This window comes from Apium graveolens, chromosome 10 (assembly GCF_009905375.1).
Source record: "Apium graveolens cultivar Ventura chromosome 10, ASM990537v1, whole genome shotgun sequence".
Classification (NCBI taxonomy): Eukaryota; Viridiplantae; Streptophyta; class Magnoliopsida; order Apiales; family Apiaceae; genus Apium; species Apium graveolens.
Genome location: NC_133656.1, coordinates 21,366,981 through 21,374,359, shown reverse-complemented (window position 1 = coordinate 21,374,359; position 7,379 = coordinate 21,366,981). Strand labels below are relative to the sequence as shown.

The 7,379-nt window shown below is 34.9% G+C and overlaps 1 non-coding gene across 1 annotated transcript; it reads right to left on the bottom strand.

Annotated features, from left to right (window-relative positions):
- Positions 1–576: 576 nt before the first annotated feature.
- Positions 577–683, bottom strand: LOC141694359 (small nucleolar RNA R71). The gene has a single exon (XR_012563673.1). It is a non-coding gene; the product is annotated as a small nucleolar RNA R71 (small nucleolar RNA).
- Positions 684–7,379: the final 6,696 nt, after the last annotated feature.

Below are 7,379 nucleotides of genomic sequence, written 5' to 3'. Positions count from 1 at the left end.
TTACTTATTTGTTTCCTTGTTTTATTTCAGGTGCACTAGCGAGGGTGTATGCATACACGTTCGCGTACTCGTAAGAGAACTCTGGATAAAGCTAAGAAAAAACTTGTGGTAGTACGTAGGGAAGTTTTTGAGGAAGAAAAGAAGGTAGAAGAAGAAGAGAAAGTTGAAGAGCCATTTGTAGTAGGTATGGGTGATCAAGCGGATAATCCGAAGGCTTTGATGGACTATTCTAAGCCTAAGATTAATGACATTCAGTCTAGCATCATTAGACCAGCCATCAGGGCTAACACTTTTGAGATCAAGTTAAGCACGATCCAGATGATACAAAACTCAGTTTAGTTTAGGGGTTCTCCCACTGAAGACCCCAACATGCCCATCAGGGATTTTATCGAGATCTACGACACTTTCAACTTCAATGATGTGACTGAAGATACTCTCAAGCTACGACTCTTCCCATTCTCTCTGAGGGAAAAAGCTAAGTGCTTGTTACATTCTCTACCAACAGGGTCTATCACCACTTGGGAAGATCTTGCTCAAAAGTTTCTCACTAAATTCTTCCCCATGGCGAAGACAACTGCAATCGGGAATGCTCTTACCCAGTTTGCTCAGCAAATAGGAGAATCTTTGTGTGAGGCTTGGGATCGATATAAGGAGATGCTAAGGAAGTTCTCACACCATGGCATGCCTGATTGGATGATTATCAACTGTTTCTACAATGGATTGGGTCCTAGTTCTAGACCCATGCTTGATGTAGCATCAGGAGGAGCCTTGTGGGCTACGAGCTATGATGAAGCTTATGAACTTATTGAACTGATGGCTGCTAATGAATACCAAAATCCTTCCCAGAGACTGACTCAGGGAAAAGTAGCAGGAATTCTGGAGTTGGACGCAGCAACTGCTATTGTTGCCCAACTTAAGGCTTTAAAAATGAAGGTGGACACTTTGGCTAATTATGGAGTTAATCAAATCACCAGTGTCTATGAACTTTGCGTTGGTGCCCATGATACTGATCAGTGCACAATTTCTAGAGAATCAGCTCAATTCGGGAGCAACTTTTAGCGATCGCAGCAATCTATGCCAGCCACCTATCATCCTAACAACCGCAGTCATCCTAATTTCAGTTGGAGCAATGCTCAGAATGTGGTTCAACAGCCTTATCAGCAGTATCCAGCTAAGCAGTACAACCCCCCTAGTTTTCAGCAACCGCAGTATGCACCAAAATAACAACTCCACCTGCAACAAGCTAATGAAAAATCGGAATTAGAGGAGTTAAAGTTCATGTACAAGAGTCAAGTTGTTTCTATCAAGACCTTGGAAAATAAAATTGGGCAAATTGCCAATGCCTTGCTAAATCGACAACCTGGTACATTGCCTAGTGACACTGAAGTGCCAGGAAAGAGGGAAGCTAATGTAACATCTGGGAAATATTATGTAATTATTTTTATCAATAAATAATTATTATGTGAATTTTATGTGAATTTTTGGTGAATTATTTGATGATAGATAATAATATTTGGATGTTTATTTCTGATAAAATTTAGATATTTTTAATTTTTAATTATCCAGAATTAAATGTAAATAATTTTGGTATTTTTCTGGTAATTTTTTGGATTATTGTATGATTTTATAAGAATTTCTAGAGTCAATAATGATTATTTTTACGTGATTATCAAATTACTTTTTAGAATCAGAAATCGTCCCAGTTTAACTCTTCCAAAAACTCCTTCCTAACCTAATCTGGTAATTCTGAACACTTTTCATGTTTTGGCTTTTTCGATCCGGGGTACGGTGTGACCTGTACGAGTCCCGACGTGGAATTTTCAATACGCAAATCATTTTATAGATCGATAAACTCCATATTTTCAAAAGGCGAGATATTATCACTTTATTTTCGTATAAAGTGTTTTGTAGGAAGCTCTGTTTTGATAATTATCCAATTATGGTATTAAAAATCTTATCGTCTTTTTAGTTACATAGCGGCTAAGTAACCTATTTTTGGATCTGATATGTAAATATAAGTATGAAATTATTAGGTAAATAAAATATGTGATGGTTCTGTCAGCTATGTGTATTGCTGTATTATTTATCGTTTGTGATTTGTTGGATGCGGAGATTAATTTTCTAATTAATTATCGAGCTGTATAAACGTAATTCATTTTTAAAGTAATTTTATTGAATATTTGTTCTTATAAATGCTATAATTGTTTCTAAAATTATTTTTGTTGTTCTATAATTTTATTTATTATTTTTAGGGATTTATAAAATTTAGAAATCAATATTTTATTAATTATTTATCTTTAAATAATTTTCTGATCTCTTTCAATTGTAAAATCATTATTTAATTCTGGAATGCTTCAAAAATTATAAAAAATTTATTTTATTAAGTTTGGAATATTTCAAGAATTTTAAAAAAAATTCAGAATTTTTCTGGCTTTTATTTAACCGCACTAGTATTCGTAAAAATTGTAAAATACGGGTCGAAAGCGCGTTTCAAAAATGATTTTTTTTAATTCAAAATTTTTATGATAATTAGTTTTAATTACTTTGAAATTTTACAGATGTTCGGATAAATTCTCGTGTTATTGTTACTCGTAAATCATTTGTTGAAATCGATGGTCGCAATGCGAATCGAGATAATAACGAAAATAAATAAACGAATATCAATGAATAACATAGAAACACAGCCTCATTATCTCTCCCTCACCGCCTTGTTTTCTCTCTCTGTGCTGCTCTCTCTTCACCGACTCTCTCTCTTCTCTCAATCAATTTTCTCTCTCTCTCTCTCTGCGAGCCCTCAATCTCTCTCGCTCACTCGATATCTCTTTCTCCCCTCTCTTCCCTCTTTCTCTCCTCCGACTTCTCTCCCTTATTTCCCCTGTATCGCCGCTGTTTCCCTGTGCCGTCGCCTTATTTTCCATTTTTGCTGCTTTTTTTCCAGCGAATCACCGCCGTCTTCTTCCTTTTGCTCGGTAAATACATATATATATATACATACAAACGTATGTGTGTTGATTTTGATGTGTTTCCTGTGTTTGAGTTCTGGTTGCCTGTGCTTGATTTCGGTTATCACTTTCCATTTATTTTCCGGCTATTGACGCGTGTTGTGCGCGTGTAACCCGACTGATTTAAGATTTTTATTTTATTTTGTTTCTACAGGAAATTCTGATTAATATTCATGAAATAAAATTCATTTTTCATGCGAGGAAATTATTTTTTAATCAGTGGGATTCGCGTAGGATGTTCGATAATTAGAAACCCGTGAATTTCACCGTCGTCGGCGATGAGCCTCGGCGAGCCGACGATGGGCGATGATGATTTTTATCCGAGTCCTATATTATTAATTAAATAAAATTAGTTGGTAAAATTAATTGTGAAATAAAAAAATGTGAATAAATTAAAAATACGAATAAAAATGTAAAATACAAGTAATGATAGTAATTAACCGAATCGGAGTTTGGGATTTGTGTAATTGGTTGTAATTGAATTGTTGTTGTGAATTTAACGTCGATTTGATTTCGATGGGTAGACCGATAAACAAAGGAGACGCTGCCCGATTTTTGGGAAAAATAATTTCGAAAATAAGGGAACGTAACCTGTAATTATCGGAGACGTCGAATGAGGATATATAATTAAATTTTACGAAACCTACTTACGTAACGTGACAAGATATTTTGTGAATAATCAATTACCTTACTATTTTCAAACCAACGAGTATACATACTTTCCGAAAACAAACACCGAACCGAGTTTCGAAGATGTGAACCATAATTGCTATGTGTATTTAAATAATACATAAAATTATGAGTTGGGTTATGAAGTCGTATGGGTAGAATAGGATAGTGGTGTTATGTTAAGTGAAACGATTATCAGAATTAAGGTATCTTAACCCTATAGGTCCTAGACAGGAAACCCGAGTATCGACATTAGACTAGGAATGATCTAGTGATTTGACGTTGAGATCAACGGAGTTCCAATCGAAGGGCCTGAGTGTGGGAACATATCCAGGATAGGGTAGTGGTTGGACGATAAAGCAAAATGTTCAAGGTAATTCAAAAGTCAACTGATAATAGTGACTAAAGCTTCGCGAGGCAGGTATTCCTGATTTTTCTTTTAAATACTACAAATATTTCTTCGTTCCTATTCTAAGTTCAGAATAGGTAAATATCTTACATTTCGCTGTAATTACTTTGATTATGCATGTTCCTTTCATTATTGTTCCTATAATTCGATTACTGTCTTGAGCAAATACCCATTCTTACGGGTTATTTGCTAACCCTGAATTGGGATGTTTCGAATTCAAAATGATTTGACATCAAAACACTCTACGGGCTGGATGTTTACTGTAAGGGCCAGTGATGAGCTGGATCCTATGGGCCGGGGATGAACCAGACCCTTGGGCGATAGAGCCTAGGTACCTGAATGGATCTATACGGTTTGGTATAGATCTACACTGTATCCTGACTGATCAGCAGCGTATAAATGTGAACTAGTGTCCAGTCCAAATTGTTATTGATTTCCATTAACGACATTCTCTCTCTAAAGTTTGATGATTCCAAAACTGGACAAAACACTGATTCAGGAGATGAATCGGGGAATCGCTTGTCATTTTTGGATTTATAGTTAAAGGCTGGTGACAGCCAATGTTTATTCGCTCAACTTGCTCAAATAATAGAATTGTTTAAAGATTTTGTCCGGAAATTTTCCTTTGGTATTAATACTTGAAACTCAAATTATGTACTTGCTGGGCATTTTTGGCTCACTTTTGCTTTGTAATTCTTATTTCTTCCAGAAGTAGATAATGATAAAAGTGAATAGCTTTTGATAGACAGCAGAAGTTAGAAAGATCTCCGCTGCGAGAGCACGAAGATGTTAGAAAATGAAACAAGAGCATTAGTACAAAGGTATTTATACTTGTATTCTAGTTATTGTGAGTTGTAGAAGGGTAGATTCTTGTTTCATACCATAACTTGTAAACGATCCGGATTCAAGGGGTTAATTGAATATTCTTTTATTTTATGTAATGATTGTTTCGTGACACCAAATCTTGACCCCGGATTTGGGTTGTTACAAGTTGGTATCAGAGCTGCAGGTTATTGGTCACTGAAATAAGAATAGGTGAGAGTAAGATAGGAATGATAGGTCGTACAAGATAGGAAATACCCTAGGCATACTCATGTTAAGTTGAGTTGAGTGCGAATTATGATAGCAGATCCGATATGGAATTGGTAAGCTAGGATTGTTCAGGGAGGTGTAAGGCGAATATCGCAACGTTATAGGTATATTGAGTTCTCAGATCCTACAGTAATGAGGAATAGACAGACTGACGGAGACTGGGTATGTTACCCTACTTTTCATGTGGTGTTGAAGAATATGCGATCGATTCTTGTGAGAATTTTGTTGGATTTTAAACGCAGCGAGGGCATGGGAAAACACTTTCGCACATATAAAATCCAAATAAAAGCATACAGATCCTGAATAAAAATTCGAGGGATCGAATCTAACCTTTAAAATAATTCGGAGACAATGATCAGAGATCCTTAGCAGTTTCTCCTCAAGTGTGAAGCACTCCACCGGTATCCACCAAGAAAACGATGTTAAGGAGGAGGAAGGAGGTGGAGAGAATTGGGTTTTCCAAACTTTTTGGATTTTGGGGTTCAGTTGAAAATAGGGTCTATAATAGTGTATTTATAGGCAAAATTTTCAGTTGAAATTTTCCCATAAATAATACTATTATTATCCCATTTATTATTCTCATTAATAATTAAAACACCTTTTAATTATTAATCCTTTTTCTAAACACTTTAGAAATAATTCTCTCTCTTAATTTAATTTCCAAAAATTAAATCCTTTAATTAATAATATTAAGAACTTTTCTTAATTAATTTATAATCAATTAAATCTCATTTAATCAATTATTAAATTTGCCAATTAATTATTTATTTCACAAATAAATAATTATTAGCCATTATTAATTAATTCCTCCACCATTAAATCATTCTCTTTTTATGGTGTGACCCTGTAGGTTCAATATTAAGCCGGTAGTAGAAATAAATAATAATAAAACTATTTTATCATTATTTATATACATTCTCTAATTTATTAAATATGATTAATTAATTAATCACATTTATTCTACATCGTGAGGGATACTTCTCAGCATATCGCGACTATCCGGAAAATATGAATTCACTGCTTAGAATACCAAGAACCTATTCAGTGAATAGTTACCGTACAATAAACTCCTTCTACCCTACAATATCCCGATTAAATACAAGGCATGGATCTCGTGTCAAGCCTATCTAATTGAATCACTTGCTTACCATTTACTATGCGTAGTTCTATGCAAATTAGAAACTCCTTTCTAATTTCATTTACTCTGGCCAGAGATTCCTGAACTAGCATAAGTGGATCAGCCTTGAACATTCGCTTCCTTCACTGGAAGGGGTAGATCCTTTATTGATTATACACTATCTTCGTGTACAAATTTCTATACCCAGTAGAGCCCTAATAATTGTCCCTGGAGACTAAGAACTAAACCAAAGCATAGTTCAGTGTACACAAGATGACTATGATGACCTCAAGTCTAAGGATACTTGTACAACTATCACTATGTGAACAACTGCTGACACGTGAGTGAACTCCATCAGCTGTTCAGTTGTGCGAGTCATGTTCAGTGAACTTATTCCATAATAAGCAGCTACATACTAGCTATAGTGTCACCACACAAATGTCTATGAGAACAGACATCTTTCATAATGAAGCAAGCATAGTATGTACCGATCTCTGCGGAATATTAATTACCAGTTAGTAATCCTACGACCAGGAACTATTTAAGTTTAGAGTTATCATCTTTTAGGTCTCACTATTATGATCTCATCATAAGCCATAGAAAGCTTTACTCTAAACTATGATATATCTTATTTAAACACTTAAATAGATAGAGCCCGTAATAAAAACAAAACAAGTCTTTTATTAATATCAATGAAATCAAAACATATTACACAGGAAGTTATTCCTAAATCCTAATACATGATTGGATTTAGGACATATTCCTTTCAATCTCCCACTTGTACTAAAGCCAATCACTCTGGTATCTAATACCCATCTTGTCTTTATGACGATCAAAGTAGCTTTGTGAGTGGGTCTGCTACATTTTTATGTTTGGTAACTCTAATTCAATACAATATAAGAAATGTTACCGCGCTCCCACTAACCCTTTTGTAGACGCATGGTTCATCTACGTTTTTGATGAAATCAAACTCTTTGATTGTCTCATCAAAACGGATATTCCATCTACGAGAAGCTTGTTTTAAACCACATATGGTTCGCAGCAGCTTACACACTAGGTTTTCATTTCTCTTGGAAAGCAAACCATCTGG